The sequence below is a fragment of the Melospiza melodia genome, unplaced genomic scaffold (genome assembly GCF_035770615.1).
Source record: "Melospiza melodia melodia isolate bMelMel2 unplaced genomic scaffold, bMelMel2.pri scaffold_88, whole genome shotgun sequence".
Lineage (NCBI taxonomy): Eukaryota > Metazoa > Chordata > Aves > Passeriformes > Passerellidae > Melospiza > Melospiza melodia.
In genome coordinates, this window is record NW_026948803.1 from 800,068 (window position 1) to 822,483 (window position 22,416).

The following is a 22,416-nucleotide window of genomic DNA, read 5'->3' on the forward strand; positions in this document are numbered from 1 at the left end:
AGGACTTCCAGTTCCCATACAGTGATCATGTTCTTGGGGCCTCCAAATCCCATCCTGGGAGATCTCTGGGCCTTCTCAAAGGTGCTCAGCCCTGGAGATGTGATTTAAGTCCAGGAATGGCTGAGTACATTTTTGCCCAAGATTATATTGGGGAATATAATACAGAATAATACACTGTATCTTTTAAGTGACTGAGGGCAGATTTAGATTTTCTGTAAGGATGAAATATTTTTTGATGATGGTGGCAGGACACTGGCATAGGGTGCCCTCAGAATTGAAACCCCATCACTGGATGTGTTTAAGGTCAGGGACTTTGTACAACCTGAACGAGTGAAGGTGTTCCTGGGTAATGGGAGTTTTACCAGAGACTCTTTTCGGTCTCTTCTAACTCAAACCATTTTACATTTCTTTGGTTCTTATATCCCAACTGCTTCTCCACAGGGCTGCAAATACCTATGCACACCCTGCCAGCATTTTAATGTGGCCTAATTCCCAACACTTCCATAAAAAGGAAAGAAATGCCATATTAGGGACATGAATTGCCATGTTTATGGAGGAATCATTAAAAGCCCCAAAAGTAAAGAAACTGAAAGGAAGGACCAAAATCTCAGTGTGAAAGATTCACCAAGTGGGACAATGGCAGAGACTCTGATGGTGACCTCCCAGCTGACGATGGGGATTTCTGCCTTGGGGTCTGAGTATCAGGATGGAAGGTCGCTCCCAGGAGGAGTCCCTGTGCATTTTCCTCCCCCATGGCTCTGCCCTTCCTGATCCAGCAGCTGTGGGGCAGCAGAGCGGGGACAGTGCAGGGACAGGCCTGGTTCTGACAGGGCTGTTGTGGTTTAGGAATGGTGCTCCCAATTTACTACACCTACTACCAAGACCACGTGTCACCCCAGATTTATATTCCCACCATTGCCCCCCCACACCACAGGGGCTTTGCCTGGCCTGGCCCTGATTGATCTCAGCCCATATTTCACAGTCAGGGATAACCTGGAGATGGTGTCCAGGGTTCACCCTTGTGTGGCCAGTCCAGACCCCCCTGAGGCACTTTAATCCTGGCCGCCCCATCCTCCTGTCTGTTGTTGTGATGCTCTTCAGTGCCCAACTCTTGGGCACGTGAGCATCCACAGGAGGGAGTTTCACAGCCAACTTCTCCCCCAGACAGAGATGTCTTGACCCAGTCCAGCAGCTCAGCTGGGTTTCCCTCTGTGCTCCCAACTGTCCTTTTTCCATGGTTCCAGCCACCCCAGAGAGCATCTCCCACCATCCCTGAGTCAGTGCAGAGGTGCAACGTTGACCATTTCTCTCGCTCAGAGCTCCAGGGATGGTCCCAGTGCTGCAGTGACTGCAGGAAAGGGGACCCCACAATGGGACATTTCTTGGTCAGATACAGACAGGAAGAGTGACAAACTGTCTGTGACTCGGGTTTTGGCCTCGCAGCCCCCGCCGTGGTTTGCAGGGAGCTGCAGTGTGGCTCGGCCCTGGCTGTGCCAGGCAGTGCTGGCCTGGGAGAAGGTGTTGGTGCCAGCTGGCCCAGGGAGCTGCAGCGTGTGGGGAACGAGTTCCTCCTGGCCTCCTGCCCCAGGGTGGCACTGCAGGGCCTCATGGAGCCAAGGGGCCATTGTAGCTCTTCAGGGCCCCATGGAATTAAGGGGACTCTTTGGACATTGTGGGGCCTTGTGGGACTGAGGCCATCGTGACACTTTAGAACCAAGGGGCCACTGTGAAACTACAGGGCCTTGTGGAACTGACACTGAAATCACCCAAAAAGAAACTTTCTAACACAGTTTGAGTATCAAAAAGAATTCATTTTTATTGCAGCACTGATCACTTGGAGGATCCTTCCTCCATTCAAGTGCCCCAAACATCATGCGAACAGAAGTTTTATGACACACACAAGTTCCATATTTATGAGCTATAGAGGTTTTATGACACACACAAGTTCCATATTTATAAGCTATTCCTCTGTGATGCTCTACATCTGGCCTGTAGGCCACACAGTATAAATAATTCCAACTTCATAAGTTATTTATTATATAATTACCTTGCTTATGTAATTCGACCAGTAAGAGCAGGCCCAGGCCATTGGAGACTCAGGCTGCTATTGGCTGGTTAGCTGAGTAGTAACTGGCTCAGCCAATGAGGATTACCTTCATGGGCCTTTTCATCTATATAAGGAAGTTAGATCTCAATAAAGCTGCCTGTTGCTGCATGAACACATACAGTCTAGTCAACTGTCTCCACGGGCAGGAGTTACTCCACTCTCAGGCATGCAGAGTGCTGCCAAAACGTGGCACCACTGAGCACTAGGACGGCCTTGCTGGTGCCAGGAAAGCTCAGCAGCACCTTTTTCTCCCAGCAGCATAACACTGGCACAGGCACTGAGCAGCCACGGGCAGCTGACTACTGCTGGGAGACAAAAACCCCAAAACTGGGGGGTTTACCGGGCAGAAAAAACATGGAGGCACTTTTCTGATGATGCCTACTCTCATCAAGGCTTCATCCAGCAAGAGGAATAGATAAGCTAAACTTATTTCTGGATAAACCACGTCATTTCCACCCTGAGGACCTGAGGCTAGCACAGGAGCCAGCAGAGGCCTTTTAGACAGCAAAACATTTTTGCCCATTTTCCCAGGCTGGCTCACAGTCACACCTCACCCATGTGGCTCCAGAGCTCTTGCTGTGTCCCGCGGGCAGGTTATCCCTTCACATCTGCTCTCGCAGGCTCCAGTGCCCTCCCGGAGCACCTCCCCAGCTGTCCCAGCACAGCTCAGCACAGCTCAGCTCGGGGTTCCACACGCGACGGGGCCGGGGCACCTCAGAGCTGCTCCTTCGGGCGGGTCACCGCCATCGGTCATCGGCTGAAGGCCTAAAGAGAGGACAGCAGAAACATCACAAATAAGCCATTAGTTCCATCTGTATTCACAAAGCTCAACAGCAGCGGCCTGGCTTGTGGCAGAGGACAAAAGCCAGCACACCAAGCGAAAGGCTGAGGAATTAATGCTGAACTGCACAGCCGAGCAACATCCCCAGTCTCCCGGCCGAACAGCTAAATAGGAGGCAGTGAGTATTTCAGGTGGCGCCTTCCTGCCCCGGAGCCCCGGTCTCCAGCCCCGCTGCTGCCGCCACCCGTCCCTGTAACCCCCCCCCCTCACCTCATGGCGGCGGTGGCCCCTCATGGCGAGGGAGCTCGGCCCGCCAGAGCTGCTCCTTGCCCTCACGGCGGCGAGCTGAACGAGCCCAGCCCACCAGAGCTGCTCCTTGCCCTCACGGCGGCGAGCTGAACGAGCCCAGCCCACCAGAGCTGCTCCTTGCCCTCATGGCGGCGAGCTGAAGGAGCCCAGCCCGACAGAGATGCTCCTTGCCCTCACGGCGGTGAGCTGAAGGAGCCCAGCCCGCCAGAGCCACTCCCTGCCCTCATGGCGAGGGAGCCCGGCCCACCAGAGCCGCTCTTGGCCCTCATGGCGGCGAGCTGAAGAAGCCCAGCCCCCCAGAACCGCTTTATCTCCACACGGCGGCGGGGACAGAAAAGGAGCAGGCCTGGCCACGCTGCCGAGGTGATTCCACAGACACCGCCCCGCTCGCTTCGGCCGCTCCCCCCGGGGCGGGGAAAAACCTCGGTAATCAGGCACCGGGAGGGACTTTAAGATCATCTCGTCCCACTCCCTGCCATGGGCAGGTACACCTTCCACTGTCCCAGGTTGCTCCAGTCCCTGTCCGACCAGGCCTTGGACACTTCCAGCATCCCTGACAGAGCCGGAGCAGGAACACGATCTGTGGAGCTGGGAGAACTGAACTCAAGCACCGGCTCATGGGAAGCAGAGGGCTGGTGAGCTGCCTCTGCTTGCCCCTGATGTGTCCCACTTCGGGCGCAGGAGGTAGAAGTGTCAGCTCAGAAACAAAAATCCAGCCCTGAAATAAGCAGAGAAAAAGCTGTGGCACTGCCAAGTGCCTTGCTGGGAGAAGCACAATTCCACACCTTCCCTGACCTCCACTGGATGCTGTAATATCAGCCCAGTGCTCTGTGTATCCATGTCTGGGCACAGCAGTGTAACTGTAACTCCCTCGCTGGGGATCCATTCAAAGGAAGTTTTTCTCTGTGCTTTGTGCTCCATTGAGACACTTGAAGGCCTTTCCAGAAAGCCTGGCATCCCTCCCCCATGCTCCTCATGTGCTTATGCTCTCAGAGCTCAGCAGTGAACTCAGCTGGAGCTGCGCCTTGCCTCAGGCAATCATCCACTCCAGCTCTGTCTTCTTCAAATGTTTCATGGTCTATTTTCAGCCCAAGCAGGCAGCTATTCTTCCTGGATGTGGGGTGCTCCTCTCCAGCTCAGCCTGATCCTGCCTTGTCCTGGGAAGCTCTGAGCTTGTTGTGCCCAGGACACTGCTGTGTGCAGGGACAGAGGCTGGTGCTGAGCAGAAGGAGCTCGGTGCTTCCCCTGTCACTGATGAACCTGGTGAGGAACAGGTTTCCCAGCTATGCCCAGTGCACACAGCAAAACCTGTCTGGGGAGAGACAGGTAAGAGCAGACACAGAACACTTCATGCTCTTGTTCCTGGGGGTCTCGCTGCCCATGGCCAAGGGCACGTGCCCACACAGGCATGGATGATGACTCTGCCAAGACCCTAAGCCACAGCTTCAGTTTAGAACTGTTTAATTCATTAGCCCAGCATGGGGCCCAAATGAATATGCTTTGTCTCCTTAATAAAACATTTTCAGCAGGATTGGGGAGATACTTCAAAAGCTTCCTGAATGCCAAATACCAGAACTCAGCAACTCTCAGTGCCAGGACCAGTCTCTCACTTCCCAGTATGGATTCCCTCTGTGTGCACAGCTTTTTCTCTGCTTGCTGGCCTTGGAGGGGGGCTCAAACAAAGGCCTGCACATCATTTGTGAACTTTGGGTGAAAAGCATCAAACCAGATGAAACACAGCAGAGCCGCTCTGCCGTGGGGGTGAAGCCCTTTTCTGTCACAGGAATGAGCACTCTGCATTAGCTGCAGCCAGTCCCTGTTGTTCATCTTGGCTTGCTGACCACTAAACAGAGCCTCCTTTTCTCCTGCAAGTGTCCTGGCAAGGCCTGAAAGGACTGAGAAGCTTTGTTCCAAGCCAGATTAGAGATATGAGTTAGTACAAAACAAAAGCCCAGCAAGCCTCCTGGAGAGTTCCTCTAGTCTAGACACAGCCTCCCCTGAGCTCCCTGCATCCCAGCACAGCCCTGCAGCTTGTGTTCAAAGCAACTCAACTGGCTCCAGAAGCCTGGGTAACCTCTGTTGAGTGAATGTTCAGTTGCAGCATAAAGGAGGAATCACATCTGAGTGATTTTGCTCCCATAAATTAGCAGGATGGGTTAAACCAGGACATGAGCACTGTCTGCTGGCAGAGTGTATCCACTCAAGAGATCTGCACTGGCATGGAGCTGTAGTGCCTCAAAAGACGTGTGCTCCAAGCCTGGGGTGGGACATCCCCCATGTAGCTGATGTCTGCAGCTCCTGTGGCAGCAAGGGAGATCCTTTACTGTCACCTCAGCCCTGAACACACCCGTGCCCAGGGCTCACTGCCTGCCCCCTGTCACTGCTCAGCTCTGGCACTGCAGGGCTGGTACTGTGATCCTTCTGTACCAATCAGATTTTGGCTCAACACCATTTGGCCACACTGTCAGTCACTGGAGAAAAAGACAGAGTAGTACCGTGGGAAGAGGAAGAAAATTCAGTAAACCTATGGAAGAAAAGATCTGTGGATGTACATCATCATTTACCATGGTGGTCACCTCCAGCCCCACAGCCAAGCACGTTCAGGCTTTGGTGAGAAGAACTTTTATCTCCCTGGTGTCTGTCATGGCTGGGGCCCGTGATGATGACACCTCATGGGTGTTGGTGCTTGCACTGCCCTGTGAGTGACACCAGCCTTGCTTGGCTCCCACACAGCAGAAGGCAGGGCAGCCATGGCCTCGATGGTGCCTTTTCCTCTTTGAGGTGCTGCACCCAGGTCAGGGATACCCCACACATGAGCACAGACTGGGAGAAGAGCTCATTGACCAGCAAAGAAGGACTTGGAGGATATAATGGATGAAAAGCTGGACATGAGCCAACAGTGGCAGCCCAGAAACTCCCCTGTGCTGGGCTGCACCCACAGAGGAGTGGGCAGCAGGTGAGGGGAGGATGTCCCCCTCTATTCTGCCCTTGTGAGATACCCCTGCAGAGCTGCTCCAGCATCAGGAGGACCTGGAGCTGTTGGAGCAAGTCCAGAGAGGCCATGGAGATGCTCCCAGGATTGGAGCCCCTCTGCCATGGAGCCAGGCTGGGAGAGCTGGGGGTGCTCACCTGAACAAAAGAAGGCTCCAGGGAGAGCTCAGAGCCCCTTCCAGGGCCTAAAGGGGCTCCATGAGAGCTGGAGAGGGACTGGGGACAAGGGATGGAGGGACAGGACACAGGGAATGGCTCCCACTGCCGGAGGGCAGGGATGGATGGGATATTGGGAATTAGGAATTGTTCCCTGTGAGGGTGGGCAGGCCCTGGCAGGGTGCCCAGAGCAGCTGTGGCTGCCCCTGGATCCCTGGCAGTGCCCATGGCCAGGCTGGACAGTGGGGCTGGGAGCAGCCTGGGACAGTGGGAAGTGTCCCTGCCATGGCAGGGGGAGGAATAAAATTATTTTTATGGTCTCTTCTGACCCAACCCATTCTGTAATTCCATCATCTCCTCTGCCTCCACAGAGGGGCCATTTCCACTTCCCCACTGCCATCACAAGATGGCATTCCAGACCTAAAAGCTGAGCTGGCTCAGCTGATACTTGGAGATCTTTTCCCGGCCCTGGGGTGTCCAACCCCAGAAGAAGCTGTGGATTTAACCCTGCCTGCTGAGCTCTTCTGCCAGGTCTCAGCCCTGACACTGCCTTTTAATCACATCCTTTAACGCCAGGGCTGTGCCTTAATCAGCTGCACTGAAACACTGCTGCCGTTACTGTGCAACCTCTGAGCCATCTAATTGCACTGAGTTAAGCCAGTTACAGCTTTGACAGTGAATGTCATGCAGAGCACTTTAATCTTGACCTGCAATACCTCGGGCTCTTGCAGGGCCTCCTCTGCCTCCGAGGACACGCTGCTAATCAGACCGAGCCAGGATGTAGTTTAAGACGGACAAAGGGAGCCAAGGGCAAATCATGAGCAAAACGAATCTGACTCATTTTGTTACAAAGCAGTGTTGAAGGTGTTGAAGGTAGAGCTGCCTTTTCTTTGCCTCAGAATGATTTGGGAGAGTAGTGAGAATAATTTGTTTCAATAATTTATAACTTCAAAATAATAACAAAAAAAAAAGAGAGAGAAAAATCATTCTTCTTAGATATGTTTTTTAAAAAGAAAGCTTATTTTGAGTTAGGTGCATAAAGCACTGAGCACTGGTGCAGTGTGTTGTCCACAGTGTCTGCTCCCACGTGTGAGTGGGTGCTCCAGGCTTCACTCACCAGTTGCTCCCTGCAGGAAGAACCCATGATCCAACCATCTCTTTCCCTGGCCAAGGGCCTGCAGCCTCCCACCGGGGCTTGGTGCCATGTCCTGGGTGCCAGCTCTGCCAGCACAGCTCCCTGGGGGTGGCAGTGGGGCAGGATCTGCTGCTCAGCTGCCTCGGAGGCTGGGGCTGGCTGTGTCGCTCTGGGCAGCTCAGGAAAGGCTGCTCCAGCTGTTCCTTGCAGGGAGCTGGAGCAGCAACCTCACTTGATCGGGGGAAAGAGCAGTCAGGAAAGGTTACATAACCCCGATCAGGCTGCCAGAGGGGTGGTGCAGCAGCAGCAAGGGCAGTGCCACTCTGGATGTGGCTAGGCAGGAGCGTGGCCTGCCTGTGGGACCCTGCCTGTGGGACCCTGCAGCCCCTCTGTCCATTCACTCTTGCCTGGGTCTCCTGGCCCTGTCAGAGCTTGCTGGTTTTGTTGTTCAAAATGCCCTTGGGCAGCTCGAGGAGCCCGTGCAGTTCCCTCTGTTCTGGGCTGAAACTGCTGCACAGCAATTCCTTTTTCCATTTCATCTCTGGCAGAGCCCTTGAGCTTTGCTCCCTTCCTCTTCCACCCTCCTCTCCTCCTTCTGAGCTTCTCCTTGGCCCAGTCTCCTTCCCTGGTGTCCCCTTCTGCTCCCAGCTCCTATTTAACCCCCATCTTTTCTGTCCTCTCCTTCAGTGCTCCTAGCCAGAGGACAGATCACAAACCACAAGCTCTGCTATTCATCTACCAGATCCCAAGCCACTGTCTCAGTGTGATAAAGGTGATCTGCTAATCGTGTGGAGAGGATCCCCCAGGATGCAAACCCCTGCTGGGATCTGTGGCAATTCCATGGCATCAGCCACAGGGTCAAACGTACAAGGTGGGGTTGCAGCTGCCTTGCCCGAGTGTGGGCACCACAATCAGCCTGCCTCAGGAATTGAGACCTGCACAAGGCCCACCAAACACACCTGTGTCCTTCCAGTGCCCCACCAGGTCTCCTGGCAGCAAGGAATTTGCTTTAGTTCTGTGAGTTTTATAAAGCCTGACTCAAACCCCAGGGATTTCAGGCAGTGCTGACATGCAGAGTGGGGTGGTGTGAGCACAGCCCTGGGGTCAGGTGCTGGGGCAGATGGGTGGGCACGTCAACATCAACCCAATGTTTTAGAGCAGAGCTAACTAGGAACAGCTTATTCCATTAAGAAAAAAAGAAAACCAATAATCATTCTTAATTAGGACAGAAACCTCCAGATAGGCTTTTTAAAAGAAAATGCCTAAAAACACCATTTTTGCTTTGATTTGAAAACTATTTTTTGCTCTTCAGACTGTAAGATAAAACAATTTGAATTGATGATGCATTTCATAGCAAAAATACATCCCTTTTCATCTTGAAAATGCTGAAATGAGTTGTTACAAAACTTTCAACGTTTACCCCCTTTCTTAAAAAACAAAATTTTTAATTTAGATGAAATGTCTTTTTTTTTTTTTTTCCTAATGGAAACTCTTGATTACATTTTTACCCAACAGTTCTAATTAGAATTAACAATTACAGCTGATTCTTGGTGGGATGATAAACAGCTGGACTGCACAGCCCTCTCCACTCTGGGACTTCCAAACAAGCCCCAGCCCTGGCAGTTTAGCCTTCTGCAACATTTTAGACTTGTCTAGTCACTGGAATTTATTTTTCTTTCTTTTTTCCCACCCTTTCTCCTCTGAGGGTTAGATTTTACCAGTGCAGCATCTCTAACAGTCAGGGAACTTCACAGTGAGTTGAGATCGCATTGATTTCTCAAGGAAGAAGCCGCATACTAATTTTTCCTGTTTTCCTCCCTTGAGGAACACAGGTAACAGCTCCAGGAAGGCAGCTGGGTTTGTAGATATTATGTTTACCCACTGGCTGACAGGGAATTCTCAGGTCTGTGGGACCATCATGGGACACAAGGAGATTTTGGCTGGTCTGGTGCAAGGCTGGATTTGCTGAGAAAGAATGTGGGATTAAAGCAGAAGAGGTTAAACCTGAGAGAAGCATCAGGTGAAGGTCAGGGGATAGATCAGTCCATGCTATGCTGCCAGAGCTTCCCCCTGCCTCCAGGATGATCCTCACAATCCAGCTCTGTAGGGCGAGGAAAGGAACACTGGAGCAGTGAATGAAGAGGAAATGACTGTGGTGGAGGGGAAGGGAAGATGTCAGTCTGCTCTTAAACCCCCAAACCCTCTATTCCAGGCACCCAGGCAAGTTTATCCAGCCTTTGCAGGCAACCTCCAGAGAGCCAAGAGGCACTGGGACATCCTCTTTCAGGGGACTGGTGTCCCCAGTGCCACTGTGACTCCTGGACTGCCATGTCCAGTGCTTTTCATGCCTGCTCATCCCTGGGCTGGCTCCACGCTGTTAATGGCGGATCTCTCCCTGGAAACAAGCCCATGGCCTTTGCCTGTCCCACCTCGCCCCTCCCACTCCACTGCCAAACAGTTATGACCTTCTTGGAAAAACCTGAGATAGTATTAAACGAGAGGGAGGTTTTCATACACAAATGTCCCTGTGATTAATGGATTAAGAGATTCTGTGCAAATTAAAGCCTTTCTTCACACTTTGCACATCCAGCTCTTCAGCTATTGTTCTTTCCCTTCTAGTCCTTTACAGAAGTCCCTGTAGGCCTTGCTTGCCCCATTCCTTTTGCTGCCGTTTTCTCCCCACAGTGACCCAGGGATTTCCCCCAAATCCTTGTGCCCACTGAGTCCTGGGCAGACCCTGCTGCTCCTGAATCAGCGCTGTGGAGAGGAGGATGCTGTGAGCACAGCTTGTTTATACACAGAATCAGCCCAAGAGAGGGGCTGTAAATGCCTCTTTATTTCCATATTTATCATTGCAGCTCAGATGGATGAGGAACCCAATGGAAAGTTTAGATGAAACAGAGATGAAATGAAAAACTGTTGGCAAGCGGCGGCTCAGCTGAGACTGGCAGCCTCAAGGGCTTCCAGAAGGAAAAAGGCTTTCAATTCCTGCACTGCTGCTCCGTAACAACCCAATTCCCCTGCCAGGCCAGGAGGAGTGGGGCAGCTGAGGAACCCTGCCCTCCTATGATCCCACCCCAGGGAGATAGACCTGAGACCCCAAAGCAGCACGTTTGGTCTTGCTGATGTTTGGCAGGGCTGATTTCTTCCCAGAGCAGCAGCAGAGTGTGGGTATGGAGGCTCCGTGAGGATCTCCAGGTGATGGGCACTGTGGTCACCCATGCCATGGTGGAAAGGAGCCACAAAGGCTTTGCTGGACACCTTTGGAACATCCAGTGCTGGGTGCTGGTGATGGATGATGATTTAAAGCCCATTTGTGCAGGGAATAATGGCTCACAACCATCCCCTCTCCTTTAGTGGTGTGACACTGCTGAGATGGGTGGTCTCATTTCCACCTTAGGGGAGGCGTTTTATTAATTGTCCCTGGCCTTGCTCCTGAGCCCGTGTGTGCTGTGATGTGGACGTGCTTCAAATGCAGTGACAAGGAGGTGGCAGCCAGGATGTGGCTCCTGGGGGAGGCAGCCAGAGAGGCAGGGATGGTGCTGCCCACAGCTGTCCAGTGATCTGAAACCTTCAGCCCTGGGAGGGAGTGACTGCTCCAGGCCAAGGGAGTCTGACTTTGCTGGGGGATAACCAGGACTGTGTGTCTGTGACCGGGCTCTGTTCCATGGGGAGGAGGCAGGGGATTGAACTGTCCCCTTGCTGCCTGCATGGCCCTCTGTGCTGGCCAATTTTTCACCTAAATCCTGGCTTGAGCACCCATAAAGGCCCCTGCCCAGATCATCTGGCATGATGGCTTCTAGAAAAGTGTCCCTAGGGTCACTGTCCCTGCCTAGTCACAGCTGAGCTGGTGGCACTGAAAACTTGAGTTTCCATTCACATCCCTCCTGTACCTGCAGGTCCCTGTGCCCTCACTCCAGGCTTTATTCTCCTCCCTGCTTTCCCCTCATTTGTGCCCGGTTCTGGAGGAGAGCACTGGGAATTGATCACTGTGTTGGCTTCGCTGATTTAATCCAAATTTAACCAGGCAGGAGCGAGCGAGGGCAGCCCGGGGGCCCGGCATGCTGTGAAGAACCCGTCGGTGCCGAGCGGTGCCGTTAATAACGGGGGTGAAAGGCGGCAGCCCCCCGGCATCGCCCCTCTCACCCTGGCACAGCTCCCACGGGGACAGAGCTGTCCTGGGGACACGGCACAGGCACTGTCAGAGGCTGTCACCCAGTGGGCTCTGAGACCTTAGTGCCAGGACAGAGCTGTCCTGGGGGACACAGCACAGGGACCCTCGGGGGCTGTCACCTGGTGGGTGCTGAGCCCTCAGTGCCAGGACAGAGCTGTCCTGGGGACACAGCACAGGGACCATCAGGAGCTGTCACCCAGCGGGCACTGAGCCCTTAGTGCCAGGACAGAGCTGTCCTGGGGACATAGCACAGGCACTGTCAGGGGCTGTCACCCAGCGGGTGCTGTGCCCGAGCTGTGCCAGGACAGAGCTGTCCTGGGGACATGGCACAGGGACTGTCAGGAGCTGTCACCCAGTGGGCACTGAGCCCTTAGTGCCAGGACAGAGCTGTATGGCACAGGGACTGTCAGGAGCTGTCACCCAGTGGGCACTGAGCCCTTAGTGCCAGGACAGAGCTGTGCTGCGGACGCGGCACAGGGACCGTCAGGGGCTGTCACCCAGCAGGCCTGACCCCGAGTTGTGCCAGGGCTGCATGGGCAGCAGCTCACCCGCGAACCCCGAGCTGCATCCCCGCCGGCAGAGCCCTTCTAGAGCAGGGATGGCCCCGGGCTCATTGCATCCCACTTATGGCTCCAGAGCCCCTGAGGGACTGATGGCAAAAGCCTTTGGATGAGTCTCTTATTTTGGCAGTGAATGAAATAGGATTTGTGCTGCTGGTGATAAGAGACTGCAAGATGGACTCATCTGATCCTCACAGCAATTCAGAGAGGCTGATGCTGACATGGCAGAACAGGTCCTACAATAGTGTTCACGTCCCAGCACACAAAATGGGTGAGAAAAAGCATTTTTAAAAGTGACTGGGGAAACTCTGCAGTTATGATGCTATCCTATCTCAAGCCCAGGGTTCCCCTCCGGCCTCTTTGGAGTCACAAGTACTTAAAAAATGCTCTGCTCTGAATTTAGGCTGGGTCATGACTCATGTCTTGGGCTGTAAAAATGCATTTCATTGTGTCAGCAGGAAAGTGGCTGTGGGCAGCGCTCTGGCAGCGGTGAGGCTGGCTAGGGCAGGCTGTTCAGCAATTACACCCACTGGAGCCCAAATTCCATCTCATATTTTGCTACAGCACACAAAAAAGGTTCAGGGGAAGGAAAGGCTGAAGGGGAAAAGTGTTTCACTTAAAAATCCTGGTAGGACTCTATGCAGTGGCTTGTCTGGCCACAAATCCATCTGTTTTGGCGCAAGTGCAAAGCCTGGACCTGCCACCTGGAAATGTGACCTCAAGAGTCTCCTGTAGCCTGTGGAGTTTGCTTTGTACCCAGAAGAGACACCTCTCATGCTCATCCTGGCATCCTTCCAGAGAGAAAAGGGCAACTGAACCCTCTGGATGTCTGTGCCTTGCTGTGGGCCTTGTCTCTGGGTCTTCCCCCAACCAAAACTACTTGCAGGTACTTTTAGTATGAACCCATCACCAAAAACTAAGTTACCTGTCAAGGGCAGCACTGTGAGGCTTCACAGCATTGGCACCTTGGGACTTAATTTTGCTTGTGGACTTAAATGTCCAGTTAGGTATCTGGGAGTGTTTAGCTGTTGTGACCAAATTTGGGACACATTGCCACACCTGAGTCACTGGAGAAGCCAAACAGCCTTGAGAGGAGAGGAGCCTGGTGGCTCCAGATGAGCATATGGCAGTCCTGGGAGCAAACTCACACACCTTTGCCAGAGGAACATCTGGATTCCTTAAAGGAAGGGGTTTAGCCAGGAAGCATCAACTGCATGAAAAAAATCTGGGATTCCTTAAAGGAAGGGGTTTAACCAGGAGGGATCAATTCCACAAAGAAAACTTGGATTGCTTAAAGGAAGGGGTTTAACCAGGAAGGATCAACTCCATGAAGAAAATCTGGATTCCTTAAAGGAAGGGGTTTAACCAGGAGGGATTAAATCCATGAAGAAAACCTGGATTCCTTAAAGGAAGGGGTTTAACCAGGAGGGATCAATTCCACAAAGAAAACTTGGATTGCTTAAAGGAAGGGGTTTTCCCAGGAGGGATCAATTCCAGGAAGAAGATCTGGATTGCTTAAAGGAAGGGGTTTTCCCAGGAGGGATCAATTCCATGAAAAGCAGCTGCCCTGTTCCACTGCTGTCCAGGACAGAGCAATGCTGTGGGATTAGGACAGGGGCTCAGTGCCTGTTAAAGCCCTGGGCACTAAGGAAGCCCAGGAGCAGCTGCAGGCAGAGGCAGCTGAGGGATTCCTGCTGCCTCCCACCAACGCTGCCGCGATTCATCAATTACCTATCTGCTCAGTCCTTTTCTCCATCCTTTTACAATTTAAATAGCACATTTTATAGTTGCTGCTAAGTGATGTGATCAACATCAATTACCTACTAAAAGAGAATCAAGTCTTGATTTAAAATTAAGTGCTGCATTTTCCCATGTTCTTTATATGTAGCCAACAGAATAATTGCAGTGACATAAAAACTAATTACACAACTCCACAATTAGGCCTCCCTCCTAGTGCTGTGACTGCCTTTAAGTATACTGATGAAAAATTACTCCCAGTCCCAAATTACTCTCTCACACCCATCTTCTCTAATACCTTTTGAAAAAGCCCTTCATCCCATCAGACCAGAGAGAGGAACTCCAGATGCAGAAGGTAATACATGCAGAGTGTATTTTCTTATCTCTTAGATGTGGGAGCAGTTTCAGATGTGGGATTTGGTTGGGATTGCCCAGGGATGCAGCAGTGCTCCTCTCTGGATGGACTGAGCATCTCAGTGAGGCTTCCCAAAGTGCCTGGTGTGCAGCAGCCTGAGACAAGCAGGGGGAAAATCCCCTTCTCAGTGCCCCAGCTGACATTTGGCTCCTGGGCTGTAAGCAGAGAGACCAGTCCTGCCTGGCTGCCAGCCTTGGCTTGGTGTGTGGAGCCCAAAAGGAGAAGGAAGAGGCTGATGTACAGCAGTACTTCCCCCATCAAAAAGCCAGGAGTTACACCCAGGCAGCAATCACATAGCTGCCTGAGAAACTATAAACCTCAACAAAAATCATAAACATCTATAAAGCTCTGGTGCACTCCTGACAGGCTTTGAGGGATTTGATTCCAGATTATGTTTTTGAGATGTTTACAACCAACCTGGAAAGATTGAAAATATTCAATTACTGGCAAGGAGAGCTGAGATTTGCTTACAGTCAATCTCCTGCCTCCAGGATCTCTGTGGGCGCCAGCAGTGAAACACAGCATGGGTGAGCAGAGCCGTGGGGACAGTGGCCCAGGGACAAGTCCCCTGATGTCACTGAGCATCTTTCACTAGATGATTAAGCATTGCAGGTTTCATTTTGGGGCTGGCACATTGGTTTTGGCTGCTGTGCGGTGGATCCCATGGCCTGTTCCTCAGCCACAGCCCAGCCCTCACCAGGGAGGGCTGCACAGCTCGTGGCTGATTTTCCATCATCTCTGCAATGCCATCACTCAGTTGCAGTTGGGAGAGGGGTGGGAAATGCTTTGGCATGATTTTTATCAGCAGAGTGCTTTGAGTGAATGAGGTGAGGGGACCAGTGAGCTCCCTGTGCCTTCTCTGACTTTCTCACCTCATTTCAGCATCAACCAGGGGTGCCAAGACTGAGAATTTACACCCTTGTGTTTACCTGAAACCTCACTACTTTCCTCAAAACTTGTGAAAAATAAAGGGGGTGCTGAAGTAGCCTGTGGCAGGGATGATGTGATATATAAAGCTAATATCTCCAGATCATTGCAAATATTCCCTCCTGATCCCAGGCATCCATCCCAGATATTCCCACCTTGTCACCAGCCCAGAGCACTGGGCGCCACCTCCAGCCCTTCCTTGGACATGTGCAGGGCAGGAGACTCCAACACCTCCCTGGGCAGCCCCTGCCAAGGCCGGACCACCCTTTCCACGGAGAAATTCCTCCATTAGTCCAACCTAACACGATGCACAGAGGCGCGCCAAAGCAGGCGTTCACTCCTGAGGGACAGATCCTCCAGGATGGGGTTGCTGCCCGGGACACGCCGTTCCCACAGCCAGGGAGGCTCCCGCAGCCCAGGGCAGTGGACACGGCTCAGCCCGGCTAACCCAGCCCGGGACACGGCTCAGGCTCAGCCTGGGACACGGCTCAGGCTCAGCTCAGGACGTGGTTCAGATCGGCCCGGGACACGGCTCAGGCTCAGGCTCAGCCCGGGACACGGCTCAGGCTCAGCCCAGGACGTGGTTCAGATTGGCCCGGGACACGGCTCAGGCTCAGGCTCAGCCCGGGACATGGCTCAGATCGGCCCGGGACACGGCTCAGGCTCAGCCCGGGACATGGCTCAGATCGGCCCGGGACAGGGCTCAGGCTGAGCCCAGGACACGGCTCAGGCTCAGGCTCAGCCCGGGACATGGCTCAGATCGGCCCGGGACACGGCTCAGGCTCAGCCCGGGACATGGCTCAGATCGGCCCGGGACACGGCTCAGGCTCAGGCTCAGGCTCAGGCTCAGGCTCAGGCCGGCGAATCCAGTCCGGGACACGGCGGGACCGAGACAGCGCCGCCACCGCCGCCTCACAGGGCACAGGCAGGGTCAGGATCAGGAGGCGGGGCCAGGACCAGGGGGCGGGACCAAGGGCAGTGGTGACAGACAAGCACGGGTCAGGGGGTGTGGCCAAGAGTGGGGCCGTGCTGAGTGAGTAGGGCGGGGCCAGGGGCGGGGCCAATGGCAGGAGCTCGTGCAAGGACGGCGCTGATTGGCTAGAGCGGGGCCGGGGCGGGGTGGCTGGGGCCGGGCGGCGCGTGCGCAGTGCGGAGCGGTGAGTCGGGGTGGGGGGGGGGGTAGCAGGGGGCGGTGGTGTTGGTGGCCCGTGAGAGCGGGGGCGCAGCTCCGGGTCGGGGATCTGCGATCCGGGACGGAGCCCTGGTCCCGGTCCGGGGGTACCCACTGCTGCCTCCCTGCTTTGCCCTCGCGCGAGCGGACCCGGCGGTAAGGCCTTGCCGGGTGGAGGCTGCCCGCCGGCCCGGTTCCCCTCATTGGCTGTGGCCGGGCCGTTGGGGACGTTGCGTGTGCGGCCCCGGAGGCTCGGCAGCCCCGGCAGGACGGGCAGCCTGTGCGGCTGGAGTGCTGCAGCAAACGCGTGCCCTGTGAGGGTCACTTAGGCACACAGTCGGAGCAGGGCAGGGGTCCCTTACACTCAGGGCTTTTAAACAAAAATCTTACACGTGAGTTTCCCCCAACGGGCACAGTTTGGATCCTGCCTGGAGCACGAGGTTGTGTGACCTCTGGCCTACTGTGTGCCCAGGCTGCTGTGGAATAAAAACGTGCTGGAAAAATTGAAGTAGCTCTGGGATATTAAAATGGATGTTTCTTCAGGGTGTGCGCTCTGTAACACGAGGTCTGAATTTTAAAACCGGTTTAATTGTTTTGGTACAAGCCCGCATATGGTTTTCTGGCAGGAGAACTGGTGAAACGATGCATTCCACAAGGCCAGGAAGGAGAACGCTGAGCAAATGGGATTTTGTATATAAACACTGTTTGCAATGTTGCCTTAAAATGTTTAAGTTCAGTGGTTGACTAACTTGCATTAGGAGTGAGCTTTGACAGAGCTCTGATGCTGCCCACCTTCAGGAGGGTCTGGGTTTACACCAAGCTCTATAGACACAATTTCTTAAGTTATTTATTCTGCAGTGTTTCTTTGCTAGAACTAACCCTGTCTGAGTTGCCTGCGCTGGTGCTGCTCAGTGTGCCTGCCAAAGGAGGGTGATCAGCAGAGGCATTTCTGTGGTGGAGCTGTCTGTGGAAGAGGCTGGTCCGTGCACAGCCTTGCAGGAGCCTTTTAAGTGCAGATAAGTGTCCAGAGGATGTTAGAAGATAGTGACATGCCCTGTCATTTACCCAACGTGCTGCCGCAGTGCTTCTGCTCCCTGTGATCATTTGAATTCATTTGTTCTCTGGGAGTAGCACTGTTAAGGGATGCACTTCTAAGTTTCTGTCTTTTCTTTCCCCCAGTCCTGCCTTAAAATGACCCAGCCTGATCCACTTAGTTTTTCAGCAGCCTCTAGGGTATTTCTGTGGTGGAAGTATCCAAAATGCTGTCCCAGAAACTTCAGTGTAGGAGTCCAGCTACCAGAGGTGGGAGAGCAGTGTTGCGAGTTCCTGGAGGCTGCAGTCTGTGTGACCTTGTATTTTTCTAAATTTGAAAGGATACAAATATGATTCTTGGTAAGAAATCGGCTGGAAACAATTCCTGGTGAACTGTCAGAACAGCCTTTGAACCCACAGTGTTGTCCCTGTGTCCTGAAGCAGCACAAGAGCAGGGCTGGTGCTACTGCCACCACCTTCTTCATTTTTACAGTGGAGAATTCCTTTAGCCTGAGCAATAAAACACCTGGCAAACTCCAGCACCCCCACACCTGTCTCTGCTTCTGCTTGGGCTGAGCAGATGGGGTTGAATGCACAGCAGCCATACCTTGAGAATTTGTGAGGCAGTGGATAATTTGGATAAATTTAGGGATAATAGTCAGCCTTTCCATGTGCTAATCCTCTGTGCTACTGACTCCCTCCGTGGCTTTTGTAACCCACCTCAGCTCTTACACCCAGCGTTCTCCTCTGAGAAATAATGCTCCACTCGGGCTCGTGAGGGAGGTGAATCAGCTTTAATTAAGATTTGTCGAGCACTTTGTTGATAAGTTCTCAATAGCTGGTTGCTATTTTTTATGAGCACGCAGATATTCTTAGCACCTGCAGTGGGAAGTGACACAAGGCTGGGGATCTCCGGGAAGCAGCCCTGCAAGGGAGACGGCGCCTGCTCACTGTGAGATCCATTCTGGCTGTGGTTCACGAGGCAGCTCAGCAAAACCCCAAATCCCTCTGAGTCTTTGGGAAATGTGAAACGTTCCTGAGAGCTAAGCCCTGCTTTTGCATGAGATTTGTAGCTTTTGCCCCCTCGCTGGGTTTCTCCCAAGCTGCTGGTTGGGTTTGGTGCAGCTGTGTTCTGGTGTCACCTGCTTTGTAACACCCTGTGGCAATGGCTTTTAACAACTGTCCCCTCAAATTAAGGTGTCTGGGGTGGGCAGGGCTGGGTGATGGCCCCTGTGGGCTTCAGGCATTGCAGAGGTCAGTGGGGTGGAAGGGGAGGAGGGAAGCTAGGAAACCATGCCCTCCCCCAGGGCAGCGTCCCATTCCCTGCTGGCTTCTCTGCTGCAGCAGCAGGTGGCAAATGAAGCTTGATGAGCTCTGTTAGTGAGGGATAAGGAAGGCATGAATGGAAACGGCCACAGCAGTGCTGGCTCTGTGTTGTGTGGGTGCCCCTCAGCAGGATGAGGAGCTCTGTTGTATTTTGGGGAAGAGAAGGCTGTTCATTTGGCTTTGTCACTGCTGTAGGAGTAGCCAGATGGAGGATGCTGAAAGGAAATACAGGGCTGGAACAGCCTCCTTGTCCATGCCCCTGTCCTGAGCCAGGTGAGAGATGCTTGGCTCCAGGCTGGGCAGCAGTGGATGGTAGTGCAGATCTGGACAGGGCCCAGTTCCCTCTGGGCCTTGATGGAATCCCACTCTCAGAGCCTGACAGCCCATCTAACTTGTCCTTGCAGCAAACTGAGCAGCCAGTTTGTGTCTTGCCTTCATAGAGTGGGGAGTCCTGTGGCTGGTTTTCCTTGTGAGTAAACCCTGTTAAAATCTGAGAGCTGGGACTGGCCCTGGAGGGAGCAGGGATGGAGAAACCCCTCCACAGCTGGTATAGGGCAGCATGTTTTATACTGCTGACTGCTCTGCTGGCTGCCCAGACCCTCTGGTTTGTGTGTACCTCAGAGCTGATACCAGCACAGAGCCCAGAACTGGGTATTTTATGTTTCTGGATCACAGAGGGGAGTTCAGCTCTTTGGAGCTGTGGTGTCACAGTGCTGGCACATTTAGTCTGGTCCCCAGTTTTCCCCAGGTTCCCTCTGTCTGGAGAACTTTCCCCTGGACTCTGTTTGTGTGCTTGATCTCTGTTTGTGCTGTTTCCAAGTACACTTCTTTGCATTGTTTTCTTAGCTTTTCTTTCTATTGATTTGTTGGTGTTTTGGGAACTTTTCTTCAGTTTATCAATTCTGATCATGACCTCCAGAGTGCCTCCAGCTCTTAACTCCTGGGCATCCTTTCAGGTTTTATAAAAGTGCTTTCTCTTCTTTGTTCAAACTATTAATGGAAAGGTTGAACAGAAGCAGACCTGGGCTGAGCTCCCAGGGCTCATACACAAGGATTTCTCTTGTGGTGACAGGGAATTGCTGATGGCTACCCCTCAAGTGTGTGGGGTTGAGTTGCTTTGGTTGGTCTTTTTTTTTCTTATTAATGAGCACTGGGCCTCATGAAGGTGAGCTTGCCCAGACCCAGCTCCTCTGGCTATTGAAAGCATCAGATGGATAGAGTGAAAAACCTGCTTTGTGCTGGTCAGAGGTGTGATGGGCAGGTCTCTGTAGGGGAGGATTGTGTTGTGCTCTCCTTCTGAAGGCTGAGGTGATTTTTAAGAGCTTTCATGAACTTTGTTCACCTGGGGCTTCTTGCTGATGCTTGCTGGGGCTGTCACAGCTCTGGGACAATCCTCAGCCCTGCTTCCTGTTCAGAGCTGCCTCAGCAGTGGGCTGTGCATGGGGGAAGTTGTGTCCAGCATCTCCTGCTCCCCTTTTCTCTCTATAAGCCTCTCCTCAGTGAGAGCTGGGCTTGTCTGTATGTGGCTAAGGTAGCAAAAATGCATTTTTCTCCTCAAGCAGTTCCAATTTCCTTGTGGGGTTGCACTTCTCTGGAAAAGATAAAACTGCCTGCTCTGGAGAAATTAATGACGCTCATTTTTATTCCTAAATAGTGTGTCATGGTGGGTGTGGTTGCAAGACACCTCACTGCACCAGGCCTCTGCTGTCACCTCAGTGCCAACTGCTTAAGGAAGAGCTGAAATAGATTTCACTGGAGCAAACATCTCTGCCTAGCTCTACCCTCCCTGAGTTCTGTGAGTGCTGAGCTGCTGGGCTCAGCTGCCTGAGGTTCAAGAATTGGTCCTTTTCTGAAGTGCTATTCCATCTTTCTTTGCACATGGGTGTAACTGTGGGGTGAAATTTGGGCCCCACTGAATTTAAGGACAACACAGGGTGTTCATGTCTTCCTCCTCTCCAGGCTGGTAACTTGTGGTACCCAGCTGTTCAATCCAGCTGTGCTTCAGGGACACCATCAACAGGATGGAGATGCTGTGCCCTCTTTCTGTTGGTCTGTGGCTGGTGGTAGAGTCATGGAATCATGGAATATTCTGAGTTGGATGGCACCTACAAGCATCATTGTGTCCAACTTGGTGGATGCCCTGACCTAATTTCAGTTCCAGGGCAGAAAATTCAGCCTCCCTAAAACCTTCCTATGGCTTCTGTTGGATTCTTCCTCACTTTTCTCCAGGGGGCTGTGTGCTGTAGTTAAATATGGATGGAAAGGTTGTGTTCCACTCTGGATTACAGCTGAATCTCAGTGGTGGATAAATTGCATCCCAAGTCTAGTTTGCAAAGCCCTTTGGGCTTCATGGGCTGCAGGAAGCTGTATTTTATTCTGGATGTGTGTTTGCTGATAATTCTATAGGATTTGCAGACAGCAGGTTGTAAGAGCCCTGATTATACTGGTTCCCTGTGCAGTCAGACTCTGCCCAAATAATTCAAGTGCCTGCTGCAGAGAGAGGGAAAGGAAGATGGAAGGATGATTAAGAAATCTCTGGAGTAGATGGGAAAAAGATGCATATGTTGATCTGAAGGAGGTACCAAGCCACATATATGTCTTCCAGCATCTAAATAAAAGTCAGGATTTTTTAAATGGTTGCCTACTTAATGCCCAAATAATTCCTTTAATGGCAGGTTTTAAAGGTTTAACCTAATTTTAGAATTTTTTATTTCAAGTGTCCTTCCATAAAATTAACTTTTTGAATGCAGAATGCTTTAATGTCTTCTGTGTTGGTGCTCATTTTCAAGAAATCCCTGCACAGTTATTTCTTATGTACCAGTTAAATCTATCAGCCAACAGATGTCAAGTGTAGCAAAAATGCTATAATAAAAAGGAGGTGTTTAACCTTGAACTGCAGAGGCAGGGCTCTTCCAGAGGTGCCTGTGCTGCGCCCTCTCCTCCCCATCAGACATCCCCCTCCCTTTGTTTCCTCCAGCAGACTGGGAGCAGCACTCTGGTGTGTTTGTAATGTTCAGACCTCATTCTGGCTGTGCTCAAAGAGTGCTGGTGAGCTGAGGATGAGCACGTTTCCTGCAGTACCTGGAAGTGTGAAGCCTGCTCGTGTTCAGCCTCTGTCTGCCCTGCTCCTGGCGTGCTCCCACAGCCTGATGATTGTGGCACTCGAGGATTGCTCCCACCCTCGGAAGCTGCAGAGCCTCAGCAATCTCCATCCTCTCTGCAAGCTGCTTGTGCTGCTCTTAACCATTAGGGGTGGCTTTGCCACAGCCTGGGAAGCACAAAGCCAGAGTCTCCTGATGGAGATCATTGGGGGTGTGCAGGTGAGTGGCTGAGAGTTGTTGATCCCTACAGAGGCTTTGCTGTGGGGGTAGGAGAGCACTGGGCTGGTGCTTGAGTGCTGTGCTTGCCTTGCCTTCGACAGGCTGGCCCCACAGAGCCTTGTCAGAGTCTCCTTCCCCAGCTGCTCCATGTGCCAGCCCTGTTACATCACTCCCAATGCCCTTTCACCACTATTTTTCCTTTAGGAAGGATGCTGGGCTGCATTTGCTGTGTTCCTGTGGTTTTTGCCCGATGTTGCTGAGTGCTGTTAGTGCCT

At 52.6% G+C, this 22,416-nt stretch overlaps 1 non-coding gene across 1 annotated transcript; it reads right to left on the minus strand.

Annotated features, from left to right (window-relative positions):
- Positions 1-2,213: 2,213 nt before the first annotated feature.
- Positions 2,214-2,417, minus strand: LOC134414013 (small nucleolar RNA SNORA74). The gene has a single exon (XR_010026636.1). It is a non-coding gene; the product is annotated as a small nucleolar RNA SNORA74 (small nucleolar RNA).
- Between the last annotated feature and the right edge of the window lie 19,999 nt (positions 2,418-22,416).